Source organism: Suricata suricatta, chromosome 11 (assembly GCF_006229205.1).
Source record: "Suricata suricatta isolate VVHF042 chromosome 11, meerkat_22Aug2017_6uvM2_HiC, whole genome shotgun sequence".
NCBI lineage: Eukaryota > Metazoa > Chordata > Mammalia > Carnivora > Herpestidae > Suricata > Suricata suricatta.
Window position 1 is genome coordinate 9962162 of NC_043710.1, and position 25958 is coordinate 9988119.

The 25958-nt window shown below is 40.7% G+C and overlaps 1 protein-coding gene across 1 annotated transcript in view; it reads right to left on the minus strand.

Annotated features, from left to right (window-relative positions):
* The window catches only part of LOC115272370 (membrane-spanning 4-domains subfamily A member 8-like), a 56073-nt gene extending 34386 nt beyond the window's left edge, over positions 1-21687 (minus strand). The window contains exon 1 of the mRNA XM_029915456.1: positions 21348-21687. The gene's annotated coding sequence lies outside the window, so the exon portion shown is untranslated. The remainder of the gene's footprint in view (positions 1-21347) is intronic.
* Between the last annotated feature and the right edge of the window lie 4271 nt (positions 21688-25958).

Sequence of the window (25958 nt, forward strand, 5' to 3'; positions counted from 1 at the left end):
GAGTCCATAGTCTACCTTAGAGTTAACTCTTGGTGTTGTATATTCTAGGGGGTTTGGGAAAATGTATAATGACAGATATCCATCATTAGATAACATCATACAGAGTATTTCACTCTGCTAAAAGTCTCTGTGCTCTGCTGATTTATGCCTCCCTTTTCTTGGTAACCACTGGTCTTTTTACTCCATAAAAAGTAAATGTACTTATAATTTTGCCTTTTCCAGATGTCATATGGTTGGAATCATAGTGTGTATAGTTTTCAGATGGCTTCTTTACTTAGTAATATGCATCTGAGGTTTCTCCATGTCTTTTCATGGCTTGAAAGCTGATTTACTTTTAGCACTGAATAATAATTCATTGGAGGGGTGGACCACAGTTTATTTGTTCATTCACCTACTGATGGGCATCTTGCTGCTTCCAAGTTTGGGCAACTATGAATAAAGTCGCTATAAAAGTCTGTGTGCAGGTATTTGTGAGTGCCTAAGTTTGCACCAAGGGACTGATTGCTAGATTGTGTGGTAGTCAGTTGAGTTTTGTAAGAAATCATCAAAACCACTGCTTTCCCAAGTGACTGTCCCATTTTGCTTGCCCACCAATGCAGTGTGCTCCATATTTTTACCAGCATTTGGTGGAGTCACTGTTCAGATTTTGGCCTTTGTAATATGTGCGTAGTGGTTTGTTTTCTTTTTTAAAGATTGGTTTGAACCACCCTGAGTGGCTCAGTCAACTGAGCGTCAGACTTTGGCTCAGGTCATGATCTCACGGTTCGTGGGTTTGAGCCTCACATCGGGCTCTGGGCTGACAGCTCAGGGCCTGGAGCCTGTTTTGGATTCTGTGTTTCCTCTCTCTCTCTGCCCCTCCCCTGCTCATGATCTGTCTCTCTCTGTCTCTCAAAAATAAATACATTTAAAAAAAATAATAAAGAAGAGTGTGGCTATTTTGTGTCCAATCCATTTTCATATGAATATAGGATAAGCTTGTATAAAAGTCAGCTGAGATTTTGGTAGGGATTGTGTTGGATTATAGATTAATTTGGGAACTATTACCATCTTAATATTAAATCTCCTGATCCATGAACATGAATTTTTTTCCATTTATTTAAATATTCTTTAATTTCTTTCAATAACGTTCTCTAATTTGTGGTGGACAAGTTTTACACCCATCTTGTTAAGTTTATTCTTGAATATAAATTACATAAACATTTTATTTTTTGATGTTATTGTAATTGCATTCTCATGTTTAGAAATAACAACTGATTTTTTAATATATTGATCTCATATCCTACCAACTTGTTGAACTTAGTTCTACTAGATTTTTGTGTGTGGATTTCTTAGCATTTTATATCCACAAGATCATATCAGCTACAAAGAGTGTCGGGCTGCCAAGTTCAGTCTGCCTCAGGCATGGATTATCACTCCGTTGAGTGAGCCAGATTTGCATCTGGAGGCTGGAGATTGCCATTTCCTGGTCAAAATAACTTTTGGCGACTGTCTTGCTGAGCTAGACGTGAGTGGCCAAGGCACACAAAAGATCAAAACCGTATTCAGTGTTAGTTCTCCATCCCCCAAGATTGCTGAGGCAAAATCCGGGGCGCTTCTTTGATATGCATTCGACTCGGTAGCCGGCCTGGGTCAGCTTGCCTTGTTTCCCCCCCAGAAGACTATATAAAGAACAGTTCTTTGAATAAACGCTCTCTTTCGCCTGATCGGAGAACCGTGAGTTCTGTCTTTACTCTCTGCGTCTCTCTCTCCTGCCCCCTTTTTTCTCTCCCTCCCTCAGGAGAAGGACCCGCGACGATTCTCTGCCCTGCGGGTCCGGGCGGATGAAACAGGTACCGCCGATCGCCGGGGACTAGTGGCCCCGGCCTTCGGGCTACGACAAAAGAGAGTTAGTTTTACTTCTTCCTTGACCAACCAAACTGAATTTTTTTAAAATTTCTTTTTATTGTCTAATTTACCTGGCTAGAACCTCCAGTACAATGTAGAATAAAAGTGGCAAAAGCAGACAGACATCCTTGTCTTGTTCCAGATCTTAGAGTAAAAGGAATAAGTATCTTTCCAGCAAGTATAGTGTTAATTGCAGACTTTCCCCCCACAACTAAATGCCCCTTTTCAGGTTGAGGAAATTCCTTTCTATTCCTAGTTTGTTGAGTTATTATTTTTAAATCATGAAAAGGTGATACTAACTTCATAGAATGTGTCAGGAATTATTTTCTACTCTTCTTTTTTAGAACAATTTGTAAAAGGTTGGTGTTAATTCTTTAAATGTTTAGGAGAATTTACAGTGTAGTCACCTGGGACTGGGCTTTTCTTTAGGAAAAAATTTTCGATTATTATTTCAGTCTCTTAACGTGATGAATCTATTTAAATTTTTATTACTCCTTGACACAGTTTCAATAGTTTGTATATTTCTAAGAACTTGTCATTTTATGTAGGTGAACTAAATTGTTGGCATATCATTATTCATAGTATCCCCTTTTAGTCTTTTTTTTTTTTAAGTAGGTTTCATGCCCAGAGCAAAGCCCAATGTAGGACTTGAACTCACAACCCTGAGGTCAGAACCTTAAGCATCTGACTCTTAATCCTTTGGCCTAGTTGGTTTTCTATTCTTTATTTCTTTTTTCCCACTGTAGTCTTGGTTATCTACACTTTTCTTATGACTTTGGGTTTTACTGATTTCTAATTTACTTCCACTATAATCAGAGAACACACTTTATATGAATTCCCTCCTTTTAAATTATTGAAACTTGTATTATAGCCTAAAATATGACCTGTCCCAGAGAATATTCTATGTGCACCTAAAAGAACGTGTACTCTGCATTGTTGGGTGGAGAGTTGTATAGATGTCTGTTAGGTCTAGGCAGTTGGTTGATAGTGTTGTACAATTCTCCTATTGCTTTTTCTCTTCTGCAGAATTTTCCTATACATTATTGAATATGGGGTATTGAAGTTTCCAACTGTTGTTTTTTAAATTTTGTGTTTCTCCTGTCAAATCTGCCAGTTTTTGCTTCGTGTATTTCGGGACTCTGTTCTTAGTGCATAAGTGCTTATAATTGCTATGTGTTCCTGATAGATTGAACTTAAAAAATCATTATAAATATGTCCTTATTTTTTGTCTTCATGTCTATTATAGATACTCTAGCTCTTTTGGTTTCTGTTTATATGGCATATATTTTCCGATATTTATATTGAGCGTATTTGTGTCATTTTTTTTCCTTTGTAGAATTCTTGACATCTTCATATATATTCTGAGAACAGAGCTATAGACACTAGAGTTCAGTGAAATTGAGTGTGTCTTGCCCAGTGCCAATATCTCTTTAGATCAAGTTTGGATAATTAATGTCTTTCTCAACCATATTTCTCTATTTGTGTCTTTAAATTTAAGGTGTATCTCTTGCATATCACATTTAATTGGAGTATGTTTTAAAAATGCATTTTGCCAATCTCTGCCTTGTGATTAGAGTGTCTAATACATTCACATTTAATGTAGTTACAGATAAGATAGGGTTTATATCTGCTCTTTCATGATCAGTTTTCTATATATGTCTTCTTACTGCTCTCTTTTATGTTAAATAAATGTTTTCTTTCATATCGTTTTATTTATTATTTCTTTTATACCATTTTATTACATTTTTATTTCTTTTGTTACTTTTGAATTATTTTTAGCTTATTATCAATATTATTTTATTATTATTATAATATTTATTATATCTAGTTCTTAGTTTACAGTATTTTTCTTTCAGTGCTCCGAAGATGTCATACCACTCATTGTCTTCTGGCTTCTGTGGTTTCCAATGAGGAATTTTATTAAAGATCCCCTTTACAGGATGACTTCCTTCTCTTTTGCTGATCTCAAGATTTTCTCTTGGTCTTTATCTACTAGCATCTTGGTAATGATGCGTCCAGCTTTGGATCTTTTGTAGTTTCTTCTTTTTGGAGTTTGTTTAGCTCCTTGGATATGTAGAATGTTTTTCACCAAATTTGTAAGTTTGCATCCAATATATTTTCAAAAATTCTTTGTGTAGCTCTCTCTTTCTCTGTCTCCTCCCATTGGGCAACTTCCATTATGCACATTTTGGAATGACTGATGGCGTTTCAGATGAGATTGGGCACGTTCAGGGTGGTGTGGCCGTAGATGACAGATGGAGTTTCAAAGGTTTCTGAAGCTTTGTTCACTCTTGTTTGTTATCACTTTGTTCCACAGAGTAGACAATTTTAATTGGCCTTAAAAGTTTTTTTTAAATGTTTATTTATTTTTAAGAGAGAGAGAGAGGGGCGCCTGGGTGGCTCAGTCGGTTGGGCCTCCGGCTTCGGCTCAGGTCAGATCTCACGTTCATGGGTTCGAGCCCCGCGTCAGGCTCTGTGCTGACAGCTAGCTCAGAGCCTGGAGCCTGCTTCCGGTTCTGTGTCTCCTTCTCTCTCTGCCCCTCCCCCTCTCATGCTCTGTCTCTCTCTGTATCAAAAATAAATAAAACATTAAAAAACATTTATAAAAAAAAAGAGAGAGAGACACACACAGAGACAGAGACAGAGACAGAGACAGAGTGTGGGTGGGGGAGGGGCAGAGAAAGAAGGAGACATAGAATCCAAAGCAGGCTCCAGGCTCTGTCAGCTCGGAACCTGATGCGGGGCTCAAACCCACGAGCTGTGAGATCATGACCTGAGCTGAAGTCAGATGCTCGGCCAACTGAGCATCCAGGTGCCCCTTAACTGATCTATCTTTAAGTTGGTGGATTATTTTTTCTGTCAGATTAAATATTCTGTTGAGCCCCTTGAATGATGTTTTTATTTTAGTTATTATGTTTTCTGCTCTAGAATTTCTACTTGATTCTTTTTAACAGTTTCTGTCTTTATCGATATTCTTTCTCATGAAACATTGCTTTTGTACCTGCCTTTAGATTTTTTAGATATAGTTTTCGGTTCTTTGAGCATACTTATAATAGTTGATTTAAAGTTTGGGTTTGTTTTTTTCCCTAGTAAGTCCAATATCTGGGCTTCCTCAGGTACAACTTCTATCGTTTTTTCCCTTAGTGTTTAGGTCATATTTTTCCGTTTCTTTGCATATCTCATAATTTCTTTTGTTAAAAATTGCATATTTTAAATAAAATAATGAAAATGATATATGATATATAACATAAATATAATTTAATAACATTATAGATTATATTTATATTAAAATAAAATAAAATAATATAATGTAGAATCTGTTGGAAATCAGATTCTCCCAGGGGTTGGTTTTTGTTGTTGTTTTTGTGATTCTGTGGGTGGCTTTGCTGAAGTAATTGTGTGGAGTACTCGTGTCCTGTACGGGCACTGATGTCTTTGCTCTGGTAGCTTAGTGGTCATTACATGATGACCCAGGTTTTGTTGAGAAGCTGTGTGTGTGTGTGTGTGTGTGTGTGTGTGTGTGTGTATGTGTGTGTGTGTGTGTATTGGGGTAAGTCTTTAAAGGCTTGGAAGACAGGTTGCAACTCTACCTTAGCTTCTCGTCAGCCAGAGGTGGGAGATTATTGGCAGGTCTTTTCTGCGCACGCGCACTTCGCTGCATATGCACAGGGTCTTCTTGATTTCCAGGTAGTACCACAGTTTCAAGGTCTCCAGTAGACATCTTATGCCCTAGTTTTTTTCTATTACATTTTTTGGTAAGCCTCTCCACTGCCCCCCCCCCCCGCCCCCCAGCTGTTATCCCTGCTTTAGGTAAACACAATCTTAAATGTCACTAATGGTTCTGCCATACATCCCAGAAAACATTTCAGGGTGATTGAGTTCAGAGGTGAATAAAGAAGAGCCTTGCCCTTGGGGATTTCCAGGGAGTTGCTAAACTATCAGAAACAATGTTCTGGGGATGTTTTTCTGTTTGTTTTGGTTTTGTTTGGTCTGGTTTTTGTTTTAGGCAACTCCAATCTCAGTTTTCCTCTGCTTGTGGTTGTTAGTCTGGTGTTTTTCATAGTTACTACGGTGGGAGGTTATTTCATTTAAAGGTTCCTGTGGAGATGCGACCAGGGGGATGGGAACAGGGCAAATGATAACCACAAAACTCACTGTTCTTACCGAGGTTCAGCCGTGTTTTCCTGCCTAAGTGTTCCTCGGATTGTTGCGCATCTTTGATTAATTTCCAGAGTTAGGACATGTTAAATTTTGACAGCTTTAGTCAGGGTTCTCTCATTTTATGGAGGGATAGATTTTAGAAAGCCTCATTCTTCTATTCCAGAAGTAATCTCTTCCGTGTCCTCTAAAATCTCTATTTTCTGAAGGGACATGAAGATCTCAAACTTTGGAAATAAAAATTTATAACTAAATTTGAATTTCACAGTCTATAGCATTTAATGTCCCCATATTACTTTTCAGTCTATGTAAAATCTTTTCAGTATACATTTCCTCTGTGAACCTCCTGGGTGATGCAAGTCTACAAGACATCAGTGCATGTATCTCTTCTAAGATTTTTGTATCCTTTGGGTACCTACTAGTCCAGTTGGTGGATCATAGGGTAGTTCTATTTTTAACTTTTGAAGAACTTCCATCCTGTGTTCCAAAGTGGCTGCACCAGTTGGCATTCCTTCAATAGTGTAAGAGGGTTCCCCTTTCTCCATTTTCTCACCAACACCTGCTGTTTCTTGTGCTGTTAATTTGAGCCATTCTGACTGATGTGAGGTGATAACTCACTGTAATTTTGATTTTTATTTCCCTGATGATGAGTGATGTTGAAGATCTTTTCACGTGTCTGTTAGCCATCTGGACATCTTCTTTGAAAAAACAATGCCCATTCATGTCTTCTGCCCATTTTTAAAAACTGGGTTATTTGTTTTTGGGGGCGTTGAGTTCTCTTGATGTTTTGGACACTAACCCTTAGTCAAATATGTCATTTGCAAACATCTCCTATTCTGAAGGTTGCCTTTTAGTTTTGTTGATTGTTCCCTTTGCAGTGCAGAAGCTTTTTATCTTGATGAGGTCCCAATAGTTCATTTTTGCTTTTAATTTTCTTGCCTCCGGAGGCATGTCTGGTAAGAAGTTGCTATGGCTGATGGCAAAGAGGTTACTGCTTTTATTCTCTTCTAGGATTTTGATGGTTTTCCTGCAGAGAGGATCCTTACCAGAAGCTGCTTTCTCCTGCTCGACCAGCCAGAAAAAAGATTACTCACTCATTTCACTGCGTTCTGGATGATGCATCACTACTCCGATCCATCTGATAATTAAGCATGCACAGACCACTTCTGCGATGGTGGTGAAGAGTACATATTGTAAAAGCATGCTACCAGCCAACTGAATTAAAAAGAAAAGAAACATTCCTCCTATTAATGAGCCATTTAAAAATTATACAAGAACAATACTTACTAAGCATGGAATAAATATCATTCATCATATCAGTTTCACACACCATGATGATTTTTGTGTCTTCTTCCTAAGAACAAAATATGCTTTAAATTTATCAAGTACTCTTATATGCACCTTGCATGATGTCAAGTACTAATTCTAGTAACAACTGCACAAGTTAGATACTTTTATTTCTCTTTTACATGTGACCAGACTGAAAGGCAGAGAGATTACCTTAGCACTGTGGGCTGAGTGAAATTCTTCAGGGTTTAGCACTGAGCGCGCATCTTTTTCTCTCTTTATACTTTCTGTTTCGGTAAGACTCATCGCATGATTTGTGTCTTACGCTTTTCCATTTAGTGCACATATAATTTGCATGTTCTGTTTTCTCTTAACCTATCTATCACAAGCATTATTACATGGATTACATTATTACATGGATTCCACATTTCTACCATGGCCCAAAGTAGGCTTTGGTTTCTTAGTGCTCTTCATTTACAGTTCCCCATTTGAGAAGCAGAGATTTATCTAACTGATGATTTCATAAGAAGGAACCCAGCCCCTTCTGGGTTCTTTCTCACTTTTCAGAATCGTTTGTCTTTATGACCCCGAGTTCTCCCCAGCCTCTGATAATTGCCTGGTCCCGGCACAAGGAGACCTATCAACTGTCTGTATCTAGGTAGATAAGTTTAGTTCATGGAAAGAGGTTGCAGCAAGCTCATTTGGTAATCACGATAAAGCTGATAATTTTTATCTACATCTGCCTGATTGTCATATTTTATCTCGGTTGAGAGAAGAAAAGTTAATGGCTATTTATTGGCCTGCTTTACTAGTTTCCTAGGGGCCCTGTAATAAAGTATCACAGCAGGGTGGCTTAACACAACTGAAATTTATTGTCTCACCATTCTGAGGGTAAAAGTCCAAGAAGCATGTATTGGCAAGAGAACGCTCCTTCCAAAGTCTTTAGAGAGGATTCTTCCTTACCTCTCAGCTTCTGGTAGCCCCAAGTGTCCCCTGGTTTGCATCAGCATAACTACAATCTGTGCCTTCATGTATACACAGCCATCTTCTTTCCATGTCTGTGTCTGCATTTCTTCTTATAAGGACATGAATTATATCGGATTCATGGCCCACTCTACTCACCTATGACCTCATCTCAACTAATCACATCTGTGAGGCTTTGTCCTCAAATAACGTCACATTCTGAGGTTCGGTGGCTTAGGACACATCTTTCTGGGGGATGCAATTCAACCCATTTTAACAGTCTGTCTCTGTCCTGCCTCTAAGTTCATGTTCCTCTCATGTACAAAATTTACCTGATCCCAATATTTCCAAAAGTTTTGACCCATTTTAACATCAAGTTCAAGTCCGAAATCTGACTTAAATATCATCAGATTAAAAAGCCCAAACCCTATCATCTGAATTATCTAAATCAGTTATGGACGAGACTCCTAGAATGGTCCATATTGGGGTAAAATTCCTCTCTATCCGTGGACCCGGGCAATCAGAAAACCGGCTATCTGCCTCTAAGGCATAAAGGTGGGACATGCATAGGATAGATATTGACATTGCAAGTGGGAGATATGGGAAGGAAAGAGGGCTCATGGGCCCCAAGCAAGCTCCAGCCCCAACAGGGCAATTCTTGAGATGTCGAGGCTTGAGAATAATCCTGTGTGGCCCCATGCTCCGTCCGCAAGGCCTGCTGAGGAGGTGGCCTTGCGTCTTGGGCTCACCATGGTGGTGGCCCCGCCCTTGCAGCCTACTGGTTGGGGTGGGGGGCCCCACTCCTTAGGCTATTGCTGTTTCTGCCCAGAGCATATCAGAGACATAAATGTTTGTGACGTGAAATGTGTTTCTTTTTCCTCTTTCATTCTTGGTTTTCTCATGTGCTTTTGTAACAGATGTACTAATTCTGTACTTTATGCCCTTGTCTAATGGTTTTTAGGCTCATTCATTTCTTTCTTTTATTTATCTCTTTTCTAATGCTCATTCATTGAATCTGTGATTTCTTTTTCCACACTGGCAAGTAGAGCCCATTACTATTTTCTTGGAAATGGAGAGCTTATTGATTGAATATTATTTTATTAAATTTCAATGTTTTCCATATTGACCGGTAAAGTGATCTCCCATAAAATAATGTTTTTGCCTATACTAGGATTTCTTTCTCAACTCTCTGTTCTTCGATTAATTTTTCTTTTGGTGTGTAAATACTATGCCATTTTTATTATATTACAGCATTTCTGATGTAACAAGTTGTCTGGTCCTCCCCAATCATTATGTGGCTTCTAGAATTTCTTGGCACTTTTCACACAATCTTTTTTTTTTCCATACATACACATTTTTGAGTAATTTTATTTCAGTCACCCTGAAACATTTTTGGGATTCCAAATGGAATTACATCACATCTATGTATTATTTTATAGCATCTTGCAACTTCATGACATTATGAATTTGGATTCAAGAATGTAGTTTCTTGAGGCCCCTGGGTGACAGCCCATGAAGCGTTTGACTTCAGCTCAGGTTATGATCTCACAGTTTGTGAGTTTGAGCCCCACGTCCGGCTCTGTGCTGATAGCTCTCTCTGACCCTCCCCGCTCATGCTCTGTCTCTCAAAAATTAATAAACACTAAAAAAAAAAGAATGTAGTTTCTCAAAGTATTCAGTTTTTTTTTTTCCACAACCCTCATGTTTTGAATAGTTTTGTTGTTATTTTGATTGGATCATTTATTTTTTCTTCTTCAATATTTAAGTGGTAGTTTCTAGTGTAAAGAAAATGTATTGTCTACATTTTTCTTTACTAAATCATTTTGTTTTGGTAGTTTTTCTTGTTGTTGTTGTTGAGTCTTTGTGGTCTTCTAGGCATCCTATCACTTTATCTTCACATAATGATAATTTTGATCTCTGAGGTTTTTAGTGTTTCTTTATTTGGACGAATACTGATTTTTTAATATTCCCATGGCAAAAATTTAGAGATAGTTTGTTTTTATATATCTATGTCAAAAACATCAAATTCGGTTGTCGTTTCCATACCTTACTATTGCAACATACATCATTTGTCATAGTTGTTTCATTTATAACAAAAATTTTAATCCAGTTATTCTTAAACTTGGTACTTACTTGTGACCAAACGTATTCATTGGTATCTGGTTGATACGTTAAACTTGCAATAGTTAATATGATTATACCAAGTGCAGAAAAGCAGGCACTTATGATGTTCACAACCATGCTAAAAATAAGCTGTAATAGACATACAAAGAAAACTGGTCATGGGCAGCATTAACAGGCTTTGATGAAGCGATAAGTCTGTTGTCCTTTCTAGAACATTCAAGTTGGAAATTTTTTTATCTGACTCTCTGGAATCTTACTGTGGTTGATATCAGGACTCTGCCTCAAATTTGTCTGGAACCTTCCAGCAGGATAAAGAAAATGTTTCTTCCAGTTGAAGTATTTATTTATTCAACAAATAAACAGTGCCTGCAACATGCTAAACATTGTGCTAGGGATAAACACAGGCTTCTGCTTGAAAAACTTAAGAACTAATGAGGGAGACAAAATGACAAACATTCAATTTCATTTAACAATATTTCATGAGCATCATGCTATGAATCAGCCTCAGGTCCAGGATTTGCCAGTGTCATTCCTACCCCAGTAAGGTCACCTTACTACTTAGTACTTTTCCATAGTTTCCAGCCGCCCTCAAGATAGCATTGGCTCTCTCTCTCTCTCTTTTTTAAAATTTTTAAACATTTATTTAGTTATGAGAGACAGAGAGAGACAGAGCAGGAGCAAGGGAGGAGTAGAGAGAGAAAGGAAGTCACAGAATCTGATGCAGGTTCCAAACTCTGAGCTGTCAGCCCAGAGCCCAATGTGGGGCTCGAACTCACGAACGGTGAGATCATGACCAGAGCTGAAGTGGACACTTAACTGAGCCCTCAGGTGCCCCAGTGGCTGCTGTCTTTTGACTGGCACTGTCAGCCTTGCATGACTTGGGAAGAGAAACTCTGCCCCATTTGAGAAGGGACTCCATGGATTTTCTTTTTATGTATGTGTAAGGGACAGTTATATTTTAAAGAGGATTTGTTTTTAATAATGGGAAGAAGGAGGTGATTTGATACTGATCAACCAAAGAAAGAACTGAAATGGGCACATTAATTTTTGGCAGCCATCTTTTTATTCTGGGAGCTGTCATTTGTTTAGGCTTTATGAAAGAAGTTTATCCACTTTTACTATGACTTCAATCTGCAGAAAGCAGGGGCAGGCCATTGCCAATGAAGTGCTCTTCCTAAGGATTGTGAATCTTTTTAAAAATTTTTTTTTCTTAATGTCCTTATTTATTATTGAGCCAGAGAGAAATAGAGCATGAGTGGGGGAGGGGCAGAGAGAGGGAGACACAGAATATGAAGACAGGCTGACAGCTCAGAGCCTGATGCGGGGCTTGAACCCATGAACCATGAGATCAGGACCTGAGCTAAAGTTGGCTGCTTAATCAACTGAGCCATCCAGGGGCCCCAGGATTGTGAATCTTGAACAAGTAACTTAAAGATGAACAAAAGGCTGGAATTCATTTCTAGAACGGGCAGTTGAGACGGTATATGGTGGGGGCCGTGGGAAGCTGGCATGCTAGAGAGAAGCTGTGATGTCTAGTGATGGCAACAACCCGGCCAGGTTCTCCGCTAAAAGATAGCTTGTGCTTCTGGGCTTTCTGTTTCTGGCTTCTGGAACCTTCTCGGACCCTATGTCTTTTTTTTTTTTTAATGTTTTTTTTAAAAAAAAGAGAACAAGCAGGGAAGGGGCAGAGGGAGAGGGGGACAGAGGATCTGAAGCAAGCTCCAGGCTCTGCACTGACAGCACAGAGCCCGATGTGGGATTCAAACCCACAAACTGTGAGATCATGACCTGAGCCGAAGTCAGACTCTCGACCGACTGAGCCCCCCAGGTGCCCTTCAGATCCTGTGTATTTTCCAAGCTTGGTCCTTCACTTCCTGGATGCAATGATCCTGATTTCTTCCCAGAAGATCCTTGTCAAGATGTCTTGATACAGCCAGGTTTCAGTTCACAGTGGTGGACAAAATTGAGAAGGTGTATTATGGGAGAGAAGGTGTATACAAAATTTCAGAAGCAGGGGAAGCAGGTCTTCAGGAAAACGGGTCGTTTGGTGTGGCTGGGACTCTCCACAGGAGGGGCAGTTGGATAAAATGTGGCTGGAGAAGTGGGCACGGGATGGATTATGAGGAATCTGGCGTGCTGTGCTAAGGATTCCAATGTCATCCTTTTGAAATGTAGAGCTATACTGCAGAGCGCGTCAGCTAGAAAGACCCATCCCTAGTACAAAGGCAGGTTGTGGTATGTTCCAGAAAATGCACATGTAAATGCCTCTGTACACTTACCCTATATTCATGTAAAGGTCAGAAAGGCTTATGAACCAGGATCACCTATAGAAAGACATTTATGTTCCTGGGGTGCCTGGGTGGTTCAGTCAGTTAAGCGTCCAACTCTTGATTTCAGCTCAGGTCATGATCTCACGGTTCGTGAGTTTGAGCCCCACATCAGGCTCTGTGGAGCCTGCTTGGGATTCTCTTTCTTTCTCCCTCTCTCTCTGCCCCTCCCCCAATCATGCTGTCTGTGTCTGTCTGAACACAAATCAATAAACTTAATAAAAAAAAATAAAGATACTTATGTTCTAGAAACTCCTAATCAAATATTTGAATTAAATGTACAACATTATTATTTTTGAAGCATTCTGCTTCCAGCAGGAGAGTGTGAGGGACTCCACAGATAAACTCCTCAACCAAACTTGTGAAAATTACTAAGAAAACCTCCAACATTCTAAATCTCCAGAATCCTAAGGGCTACAATAAATGCTAAAACAAAATCTACTAGGGGTGCCTAGGTGGCTCTGTTGGTTAAGCTTCTGCCTCTTGGTTTGGGCTCAGGTCCTGATCTCACAGTTTCGTGAGACTCTGTATCAGAGTCTGTGCTGGTATTGCAGAATCTGCTTGGGATTCTCTTTCTCTCCCTCTCTTTCTGCCCTTTCCCCACTCACACTGTCTCTGTCTCTCTCTCTCTCAAATAAATAAATAAACTTAAAAAGGTAAAAAAAAAAAAGAAGAAAATCTACTAAGAGTCAAAAAACTGTAGAAGTCTGTGGTATCTGAACCAAGAGCCACGCCCACTCGCTCCCTTCCCAGTTCGGGGAGAACACTCTGGATTGGTGCAGGTCCCTTTCCCCCCAGGTCCCAGTCAGAGTGCTAGCTACTCCTCCTATCTCCCAGACACTCCCAGAAGGAGATATAATTAGCATTTCTAATCTTGCTCCCAGCTACTTGCTACTGAGGCTAAGTCCCAGGGAGCGCAGCCAAGAGAGGGGGCCTCTCTTGTTTTGCCTAGCCCCTGCTTGTGGGATGAGGGCCTTATCTTGACTGCAGTGCCAGTGAGGTACCAGGCCCTGATCACCCTTGCCTTCACTTATAGGGTAGGGGTTCCACAACATGAGAGGCAAGCTCCCTCCCTCCACCAAGCCTTCAGCTCTGAAAGTGCAGGTGTCACTCAGAGAGAAGCACTTCATTGTCCCGGTGCCCCCCACATCCTAGCATCAAAGCTTTGGCTCAGAGATTTTGTCTCCAGGAGAAGTGGGGTACAGAACAGAGAGTGGCATCCTAGGGTGACTGTGGGTATACTCAAAGCTGCATCCACCCCTGAGGAGCAATTTAACATCAAGGGGGAGAAACAGACTTCACTAAATTATTTCAGCCAGCCCTTAAAACAATACGAAACAAAACAAAACAAATCAAAGTAACAATCATAAGCTCTGGGTTGGGAGCTAGTGCCCAGCGATGCTACACTGTATTCTCTAAAATGCCCAGCTTCCCGGGCCCCTGCGTGGCTCGGTCAGTTGTCAGACTCCTGATTTTGGTTCAGGTCGTCTCATGGTTTGTGAGATTGAGTTGCATAAGGGGTTCTATGCTGACAGCATTGAGCCTGCTTGGTATTCTCTTTCTCTCTCTCTGCCCCTCTCTGGTGCTCACTCTCTCTCAAAATAAATAAATAAGCATAAAAAATTAAATGCCCAGTTTCCAACAAGAAATTTATGAGACAGGCAAAGAAACAGAAGTGTGTATACAGCTATGCACTTTGACCTACACATAAAAAAAAAATCAGGTAACAGAAACTGTCTGTGAGAGTGGCCAGATGTAATCATCATTAGACAAAGATTTCAAAATAGTCATTATAAAAATGGTCAGAGAACTAAAGTAAATGATTAAGCAAGTGAAGCAAGATTTGCTGATGACATTGACTATGGACAATTACATGGCAACAAATGAGATGACCTACATGAAATGGACAAATTCCTAGCAATGTACAAACTATTGAAACTAAGTCAAGAAGAATCAGAAAATCTGAGGAAATCTATAACAAATTTGAATAATAAAAATCTTCTGTGAAGAAAAAGCCAGTGCCAGATGACTTCAATGGTGACTTCTATCAGATATTTAAAGAATTAATGTCATTCCTTCACAGACTCTTCCATAAATAGAACAGGAGGGGACACTTCCTAACTCACTCTGCGAGGCCAGTCTTAATCTGATACCATCACCAGACCAAGCCACAATAACAACAAAACTATAAGCTAATATCTCTTGTGAACATGGATGCAAAACCCTTCAACAAAGTGCTAGCAAACCTAATCCAGCAACATATAAAAACCATCATACACCATGACCAAATGGGGTTTATTCCATGAATGCAAGGTTGGTTTAATTTCCAAAAATCAATGTAGTACATGATATCAATAAAGTAAAGAACAGCCATATGACTATCTCAATAGACGCAGAAAAAGCATTTGAAAACAATCCAAGACCCTTTTGTGATTAAAACACTTAAAATACTAGCCAGGGCAGTTAGGGAATAAACAGAAACAAAAGACATCCAGATCTGTCAAGGATCTATCCACAGATTACCTGTTCTTCTATCCAGAATATCCTAAGGAATATGCTAAAACTATTAGAACCAATAAATGACTTCAGCAAAAGGGATAGGATATAAGATCAATGTATAAAAATCAATGGTATTTCTATATACTGGAAACAAACCATCTGAAAATAAAATTTAAAAATTCCACTTAGAATGCATCAGAAAGAATAAAATATTTAAAAACAAACTTAGCAAAAGAAGTGCAAAATGTATACTCTGAAAATGAAAAAACATTTTGAAAGAGTAATGCAAAAACATCCACGTTCACATGGATGCAAAGATTTAATACTGTTAAGATCAACACTCCCCACACTGACTTGCAGATTCAGTGAAATACCTATCAGAGTCCCAGCTGTTCTTCCTTACAGAAATGGGTAGGCTGGACCTAAAGTTTGTATGGCATTGAAAGAGACCCCAGATGAAAAATAAAAATCTTGAAAAAGAAGAGCAAAATTAAAGAACGCACACTTCCTGATTTTGAAACAAACTACAAAGCCACAGTAATCAAGACTTGGTGGTATTGGCATAAGAAGAGACATATAGATTGCTAAAGTAGAATTTGAAATCCAGAAACAAACCCGCAAGGGTGCCAAGACAATTTAATGAAGGAAAAATAGTCTTCTCAACAAATGGTGCTGGGGCAACTGGACATTCACATGCAAAAAAATGAAATAGGGCCCTTATGTGACATCATCAACAAAAATTCACTCAAACCAGATCAAAGACTTAAATAAAAGAGCTAAAGCTATAAATTGCCTATATGAAAACAGGCATAACTCTTTGTGCCTTTGGCTGTGGCAATGGATTCTTAAACATGACATCAGAAACAAGAACATGAGAAGAAAAATGAACAAGTTAGGGCTCCCACAAAATTAAAAGTTCTATGCTTCAAAGGATACTATTCAGAAAGTGAAAATATGATCCGCAGGATGGAAAAGTATTTGCAAACCATATATCTGATAAGGGCTTGTATCTAAACTACATAAAAACTCTTAGAACTGAATGATAACAAAAGGTTAACTAATTTTAAAACCGACAAAAGATTTGAACAGACATTTCTCCAATGAAGACACGCAGACAGCCAAGAGCATAGGAGAAGATACATGACATCAGAGGCCCTCAGGGATGTGTGCAGAGCCATACCACAGTGAAATGCTACTTCAGACCCGCCAAGATGGCTAAAGTCTGCGTTCAGGTAATAATAAGTCTTGGTGAGGATATAGAGAAATATGAATCCTCACACACTGCTGGTGGGACTATAAAATGATGTCGTCACTTAGAAAACAGAGGCTGTCATTTCCTTCAACGGTTAAACAGAGTTACCACACAACCTAGCCATTCTATTCCTAGTTATATACTAAAAAGAATTAAAGGCATCTGTTCAAATAGAATACTGGACACAAATGTTTACAACAGCACTATTCATGGTAGCCCAAGGTGGAATGAACCCAGAGGTTCAGCAAGTGATGAATGGAGAAATGGAGTGTAGCATGGCTGTACCATGGAATATTATTTAGTCATGGAGAGGATGAAGCACTAATTCACATATGCTACAACCTGGATGAACCTTGAAAACATACTAAGTGAAATAAGTTCTTCATGAAAAATTACATATCATATGATTGCTTTTTCATAGGATTGCTTTTTAAATGAAATATTTAAAATAGTTGTATCTAGAGAGGCAGAACACAGCTTCGTGGTTTCCTAGGGCTAGGGAAAATGGGGAGTTGTGGTATGGGGAGCAATAGCTAAATGATACGAGGCTACTTTTTGGGGCATTGGAAATGTTCTAGAATTGACTGTGGTGATTGTCGAACATAGCTGTGAATATGCTAAAAAAATCATTGAATTGTACACTTTAAAAAACCAGAATTGATTAAGATGGTATATGTTTACCTAGGCAGCTAAAGAATTTTCCAGGTTAATATGAAAGTAAATTGGTATATTGGGGCGCCTAGGTGGCTCAGTCAGTTAAGCATCCAACCTTGGCTCAGGTCATGATCATAGTTTGTGAGTTCAAACCCCATGTTGGGCTCTGTGCTGACAGCTCAGAGCCTGGAGCCTGCTTCGGATTCTGTGTCTCCTTCTCTCTCTGCCCCTCCCCTACTTGTGCTCGGTCTCTCTCTGTTTCTCAAAAATAAATAAATGTAAAATAAAATAAAATAAAATAAATTAGTATGTTTTCAAAAAATAAAAGTTGCTGAACTCAAATATCTATTATGAACTAAGGACCACCTAATGCATTTTATTTAAAAAAAATAATTTTTAAAATCTTAGGGCAGAAGATACATACCCTACATTCATTTTCTGCTCTAATTTGAAGGGATACACATGAATAAAATGTAACTAACATTGGACTCTTTAAGAAATGACAGTAAACTAAGAAATTTTTCAATTAAAAATGTTATTTGCCCCCTCTTCTTCCTAGTCTTCATGTTGGAGTGCCCTAGAGCTCAGCCTTCTCTTTTCTTTGCTTTTCCCTTGCATTTGAGATGCTGACAAGTCTCATTGCTTTCAATGTTATGTCACATCTTGAGATTCCCAATTCAATCCTTCCAATTAATTGCTCAGGTCCCTGGTTCCTGTTTCTTTAAAAAAAATTTTTTTTAATGCTTTATTTATTTTTGATACAGAGAGAGACAGAGCATGAAAGGGGGAGGGGCAGAGAGAGGAGGAGGCACAGAACCGGAAGCAGGCTCCAGGCTCTGAGCTAGCTGTCAGCCCAGAGCCTGATGCGGGGCTCGAACCCACGAATGTGAGATCTGATCTGAGCCAAAGTTGGACTCTTAACCGACTGAGCCACCCAGGCACCCTTCCTCTCTGTTTCTTGCACCCTATACCCAGTGGGAACTCCTGTTGGCATTGCCTTCAAATATACCCAGTAGCCAAGCACTTGTCCTCCCCTCTGCTTCATCTACTGTGCCCAAACCACTGCCGTTGTGTCCCTGGCTGACTGTGGCTCTGTACCTGGCCTCCTGCCTCTGACCGTCTGGCGCCTCTCACATGTAATCATCAAGCGAATTTCAATCAGAATGATCCTTTCCAGACACACCCTCATCATGTCTCTCCTCAGAATACTCCAGTCTCTCTCTATTTTCCTCAGGGCAAAAGCTCGTCTAATAGGCCCTGCAGGATCTGGCTCCCAAACCCTAAGCTATTTGGCTGCAGCCCCACTGGCCTCCTTGCCAGAAGGTGCAAGATGTGTTTTCACTCTAGGGCTTTTCCAATGGCCCATCCCTTCGCTGGGGATGCTGTCCTGTCTGCTTGTGCATCTAACTTTCTCCTTCAAGCTTTGCTCCAATGCCACCTACTTAATAAGACTAATTTGGAGATGTGGTACACACACACACACACACACACACACACACACACACACACACACTGGAATATTACTTGGCGATCAAAAAAGAATGAAATCTTGCCATTCGCAACAACCTGGATGGCACTAGAATGTATTATGCTAAGTGAAATAAGTCAGAGAGAGATCCATATCCTATGACTTCACTCATGTGAAATGTAAGAACCACAACAGATGAACATAGCGGAAGGGAAGGAAAAATAAGATAAAAACAGAGAGGGAGACAAACTGTAAGAGACTCTGAAAGAGAACAAACTGAGGGTTGCTGGAGCGGCGGTGGGTGAGGGGATGGGCTAAAGGGGTGATGGGCATGAAGGACGGCACTGTTGGGATGGGCACTGGGTGTTTAATGGAAATGATGAATCACTAAATTCTACTTCTGAAACCTATACTACACTCTACAGTACCTAAATTGGATTTAAATAATAATAAAAAGAAAAGACTTTCTTGGATCATCTTACTTATACAGCCCCCAGGGACAGCCCCTATCACGGCTTCTTTTTTCCCATGGCAGCTTCTAGCACACTGTATTATTTCCTTACTTACCATGTTTATTGTCTTTATCCCCCTATTAGGGTCTAAGCTCCATGGGGGCAATCAATCTCTGTCTGTTTGCTCATTGATGCATCCTATATACTCAGAACGGATCTGAAACTCAGTAAATATTTTTGATTGAATTATTGGAATTTCAGCATTATAGGTGCTTTATGGTACCTCAGTATAACCGAATATTACACTGTCACTAGAACTTTTCCACAGCATTTTTTAATGACTTGATAAATAATTATTTGATTTCTCCTTGTGAAGTTGAGCCACAGTAATCTGGGAAACTCCTGGGTAAGGTTCCTGGAGATGGATGAGCGTCTGCACTTCTGCGAGAAGTGATGTTAAGTGTTTCCAGAGAAGAAAATAGAGTTACTCTCTGTGAGACTCCAAGAGGAGTTGATTTTTGCTTCTTGAGGTGGAGTGAGGAGAGGGAAAGAGAGAGCGAAAAACACTGAGCTTGGAGGATGGAGGGAGAGAGTTACAGAGGGAGATGGATCATGGCTAGAACTTGGGAAATTAGAGAAGTCATGATCTTCCCCCACGATCCCTCAAGGAAAAAAACAAAAAGAAAAACAAACAAAAAAACTTTTTGTGAGTTTTTGTGAAAACTAAGCAAGAGGCCAAGTTTAGCCAAGTTCATTCATGCCTGGGTTTGTTTTTTGTGTGTTTTTGTTTGTTTTTTGATATTGTGAAGCAAAATTGGAACAGTATACAGGGTGCTTGGGTGGCTCAGTCAGTTAAGCGTCCGACTTCAGCTCCGGTCATGATCTCACGGCACATGAGTTCAAGCCCCTCACTGGGCTCTGTGCCAACAGCTCAAAGCCTGGAGCCTAATTCAGATTCTGTGTCTTTCCCTCTGTGCCCCTCCCCTGTTTGAACTCTCTCTCAAAAATAAACATTAAAAAATTTAAAAAAATTGGGACAGTATGCACAAATAGAGAAACCGAGCATGAGAGTGTTAGTTTCAGGGATTTGCAAAATCCCAAGGGGGGATGAATCACGGGCTTTGAAGTCCCCCGTTCTTATATCCCCGGGGGAAAAGCAATGCCAGGTAGCATCCGGGTCACACGTACGCTCTAGAAATCCACTGAAAAGCTTAGAAAAAAGGCTAGGATAGAAAACTATGTTAACAGTGGTAAAAGTTAAAAAAAAAAAAGATATAATAGCCTAATGCCCATAATTATAGCCACTCAGTTGCTGCTGAGTAAAATAGCTTCCTGTGTCTCTTTGACCCTATCCTTTTGGGGGGATAAAAAAGGTAGGCTGACCTTTCACTGAATGATGAAACAGTAGTTCTTCAGTTTCTTCTTTCACTAGTCCCTGAAAGCACCTTGGTTTCCTCAGTAGGTTTTGGTTCGCAAAGCTAGCAAGTGTTGGCTGTGCGTCAGGGACTGTTGCTCATTTTCTCACTTTTAGTCCTCAGAACAATCCTCTGAGGCAGCTGGTGTTAGTGGCCACGTGTTTTTCAGATGAGAAATGTGGGCACAGGAGTAGACTAACTTGCCCACACAGTCAGTAGTAAGGTAGTCAGAACTCGAATTCGGACAGCTGGCCTCCTCCAGAACTGTGATCCTAAATGCCGTTGGGGGTGGGGGGAGGAGAAATTCTAAAGGAGAATGTGACTCCTTTCTTGGGTATAGTTGAATGATGCCCGATCTGTACTCCAATGATAGTGTCTAGACCTGGGTTTGCTGAAGACAATTCTCTTCTCACATGCTCTCCTGTCTTCTGTCCTTCCCTAAGGAAACACTGATCGCAAGCTTGCCCTGCCCACCTTGCCTCCCTTCCCAGGTCTGACTCCCTAGATCGGTTTTGTATGGTTCCATCTAGCCCTTCAGATAGCTTGAGATGATTGATTCCGTCCAAATCCTCACATCAGACGCCTTATAAAAACCTGTTTCTCACACTGTACCCTCGTTAAACACCCATACTCAAAATACACACTGAAGTGCATCCTTATAAAAATTAAATGACTTTTTTTTTCCTATCCAAATGTTTGGAAAAGCCCTCTAGCCCCCCACAAACAACAACAACAATAACAACAACACAACAAACAACAAGCAAACACAAACAAAAACCTCCTGGCTCAGAAGTAATCACTTCTCTTCAGTCTGTGCCTGGCACCCTTCCTATCTCTGGCATCGCTCCAAGCGTTTTAACATACCTTGAATTTTGTAGGGCGCTTCTGTGCTTCTATGCTGAGGGAGCCCGACATAATGAACTGGGGATAGAAACAGGCATTTGTAAACTCCCACTCCTGTTGATGGTCCCCTCAACTTTCCCAATCCCAGGGACAGTCTTGAGATCTAAAGTATCACTGAATTCTCAGAAGAAAGCGGTTTTTACTCCATCAGTTCTGGGAGGAGCACGAGCGGACGCTCAGAAAAATAGACACACCATTTCTCCGTCACAGGTGTCATGGCGATGAAAAGATATTTTAACGTCTCTGGTCATTAAGGGAATTTGGGGTTGGTGATGGGACTTAGCCACGTCACAATGATTTTATGAGGTTGATACTTCACTTGTTTGGAGTGTCCTTTATTAAGCTCATGACCTACATTATTAGAAAGTAATTCCTAGCAGCCAGTGGGGCGCCTCTCATGTGCAGGAACTGCCCCGCCCCCCATCATAATGTGGAAGAAAGACGTCATCAGTAGGAAATAGCTTCAGAAAGCGTTTGATCTGAAGAGTGATAGGTTGTCTTCCACGACATCATGTCCTGAGTGCTAAGATCACTGTTGGTACCCGTAGAAAGATTTGTTGTTCCTGGTATATCAGGAAGTTCATTATCTTCCTCAATGGTGTATCTAATACCCGCCTTCAATCTGCCCACGGCACTAACGAAAGATGACTCAGGGGCTGGGGATCTCGAAGTCCCAGAAAATGAGATCTTGTCATGGAAGCCCAAACATCTTGGGCTGATTTTTTAAAAATCTCTGACACTTTCTTGCTGGGTCTCTTTGTGGAAGTTACATACATTTTTTTCTAAGTCTCGGTTTTAGAATTTGTAAAATGGGGATCGATAGTGGGGATCGTGGGACTGTTGGGGCAATTATGTAAGACAGACCTGAAGTGCTTTTGGAAGGTGCCTGATAGACACTAATATGAAATTGAATAACCACTATTTGTGGCTAATTTCTGCTGTTAGCTTCTCTTCTACATCTTGCACTGTAGGAAAGCCTCTAAGGAAATGTCTTCCATTCAGAGAACTTATTATTAGGCCCTCCCCTAGGTGAAATTATTGTAGCTGCCATGTGTAAGAGACCTTTTTACAAAAAGTCATTGCATTCAGGGGTGCCTGGGTGGCTCAGGCAGTTAAGTGTCCCACTTCAGCTCAGGTTATGATCTAATGGTTCACCGGTTTGAGCCCCACGTCGGGCTCTGTGCTGACAGGTAGCTCAGAGCCTGGAGCCCGTCTTCAGATTCTGTGTCTCCCTCTCTCTTTGACCCTCCCCTGCTCGCCTCTCTCTCTTCCACAAAAATAAATAACACATTTAAAAAAAAGAAATTATCAAAAAGTCATTGCATTCAAATTTTCTCTCCCTTGAAGCCCCGTTTCTGGTTGAGGAGTGCAAAAGGATGAGTAAGGAACTAATAAAACCCTTTCTCTTCTCAGGGGGCAATGTGGCCTTGGATTAACTTTCTAGCTGTCTTCAGTTGGACTCTTGATACAATTGGAATATCAGTTGTGTTATTAGATCACATTGCTTACGAATACAATGACCCCTGACTGATCATTGGCTTCTGGATTAGATGTAACTGTGAGCAAATGATAACTTGTGCGAGGCCATGGCTTTGGGTTTCCCTGAGTGGAGTGCCTGGAGCCAGACATGTCCCTGGGGGGCATTTCAGCAACTATGGCCCAGGGAATTACTATAATATCCTTACTCGAAATACTCACCTTAGAAATCTGTTTTCCATAAGAGACTCTTAAACATAGAGAACAAACAGGGTGGCTGGAGGGGTTGTGGGTGGGGGGATGGGCTAAATGGACAAGGGGAAGGGCACTGAGGAAGACACTTGTGAGATAAGCCCAGGGTGTTATACGTAGGGGATGAATCACTGGATTCTACTCCTGAAATCATTACTGTGCTATTTGCTAACTAATTTGGATGTAAATTTAAAGATAAATAAATAAGTAAGTAAATAAATAAATAAGTACCTGATGAATTCCTAAAACAACGAAGAAAATGAAGGGACAGAAATAGAACGATACTGTGTTGACCCTTTATGTCGAATCTCCTACTGGATCCTCAAAGCAATACAATACCCTAGGTAGGGACTATCAGCCTCCTTTGGCAGATGAGAAAGCTAAGTTTCACAAATTAAGTGGCAGAACTATCTGACTTTGAGGTTTTGCTTTTGAAAAACAAGATCTGCCTTTCTCAGGGGCACCTGGGTGGCTCAGTTGGTTGAGTGTCCGGCTTCGGCGCAGGTCATGATCTCACGGTTTGTGAGTTTGGGCTCCACATCGGGCTCTAGCTAGCTCAGAGCCTGGAGCCTGTGTCTCCCTCTCTCTCTGATCCTTCCCTGCTTGCGCTGTCTCTCTCTGTCTTTCAAAAAGTAAATAAAAGACATAAAAAAAATAGAAAAGATCCACCTTTCTCACTGCAAGTTTCATGGATATTAGTACCTGGTAGCCCATAAAGGGATAAACAGTGAGTCAAATCTCAGTGTTGTAAACGGCCACTTAAATAACTTTAGACAAGTGTCTCTCCTGCAGTCCTCTGAGTCTTTAACATCAAAGTGGACACTTCGAATCTGCAAACAGCGGTGTGGTATATACTATATGACCTCAGAGCTCATTCTGCACAGACTATCTTGTGGGACAGGGATTCTGTGGCACACATACCGGAGAATCCCATACTGCGTTATACTACCTTTCTCACTGATAAATAAATAGAAGTATGAATGAACAACAAAAAAGGAAATCTCTGTTTTCATTTCCCCAAATTCCTGTTGGCTCTCCCATGGGTCTTCTCTTCCCTTAGGTAACCTCTCTAAAAAATCACTACTCTAATCCCAAACATTAAGCTCAGACCTTTGAATTTTCACTCTGCCTCTACCCCACCCACCCCACCCCTGGTCGAAAAAAGCCTTTAAAGGGGCGCCTGGGTGGCTCAGTCGGTTGGGCCTCCGGCTTCGGCTCAGGTCAGATCTCACGTTCGTGAGTTCGAGCCCCGCGTCAGGCTCTGTGCTGACAGCTAGCTCAGAGCCTGGAGCCTGCTTCCAGTTCTGTGTCTCCTTCTCTCTCTGCCCCTCCCCCTCTCATGCTCTGTCTCTCTCTGTATTAAAAATAAATAAAATATTAAAAACATATTTTAAAAAAGCCTTTAAAGTTATCCAGATAGCCACTTTCTTTGTTGTTCTTCAAGGATATTCCTTCAAAATACTTCCTGCAGGTACACCCCACCCTCTCAAGGAACGCATCAAAACATGCAACAAACATAAAAAGACTTTCTCTAAGTGTATAGTCTTCCCTCCTGCCCACCATTTTGTTACAGCTGTTTCCATAGTAAAATGAGCTCCTAAGAGTCACACACTGACTGGGTCTTTAGCCCATCGCTTGATCTCTTGAGTAATTCACTGGATACATTAGAAAAACAGAAATAAGTTAACACCAGTAACACCACGGTTTACTCACAATTGGCGATGACAAAAATATGTAAGTTAGTATAACAATGACAGGTATATAACCGGCATCTTTTCCGTTCTGTTCTTCAACAAATAATTCATGACAGAGAAAGCCCAGCATCGAGTAAATCATGCCATTCATGATTTGCGCAGCCTGCGAGAAGAGAGAGCTGTCGTTATTACTCGGGTCAAATCTGTCACAGGTGATTACAATATGGTGACTGAAATGTTATGACAATATCCAGCCTATCCTGGTATTTCTGAGGTAGCGATGACAGAATTATGTGTCAGGGAAGAAAGGGCAGCTACAAATGGACGGGGAGGTCTCCACATTTATTTAAACGGAGAATATTTGTTTTCATTTCATGCAAGTCTTCAGAGATATTTCATTTTCTAGTTGGCTCTAGTTAAATAAAGAGAAGAAGCCTATTTGTCTGTTTGGTTAGGGAGGACACACGACCAGGAGGGCTGCTGGCCCTGGGGCTCTCTCAGACTCTGCCCGATGGCCCAGTCCTTCCTACCGCGGGATCTGTGAGATCAACTCTGGCTGGTAGACAAGTTCTCATCCTCCACCACCAACCCAAAAAGGTACTTTTTGACCTTGCTCTCATTCTTTCATCCTCTCTTGTTGCAGATTTGAGCTTTGGGTGCCTGTAGCTCTGTCCCTTTCATACTCTGCTGACTTTTTAAATTATGCTCTGGACCATGGCCCTAGGCTTTGTTCAGAAAAGCATGAAGGAGGCCTCTCCCATGGCCCCTGGTTTTCTGTAACTCTCAAGTCAAGGATTCTCAGGGGCCATGTATGGGGTTGGGCCTTATTCTTCAGATGGGGGAGAGCCACATACACACAGCAGTGACACGGCTGCCGACAACCCCTGAGGTAGGCAGGGAAGGCCAGCCTTTGGTTCTAGCCAGGCCTTCCCCTGACGGGATGAGGCCCATCCACATTATGAAAGGCAATCTGCCTTACTCAAAGTTCATAGATTTAAATGTTAATCTCCTCTAGGGGCGCCTGGGTGGCTCAGTTGATTAAGCATCTGACCTCTGCCCCTGTCATGATCTCACAGTCCAGGGGTTCAAGCCCTGCCTCAGGCTCTGTGCGGACAGCCCTGAGCCTGGAGCCAGCTTTGGATTTCTGCGT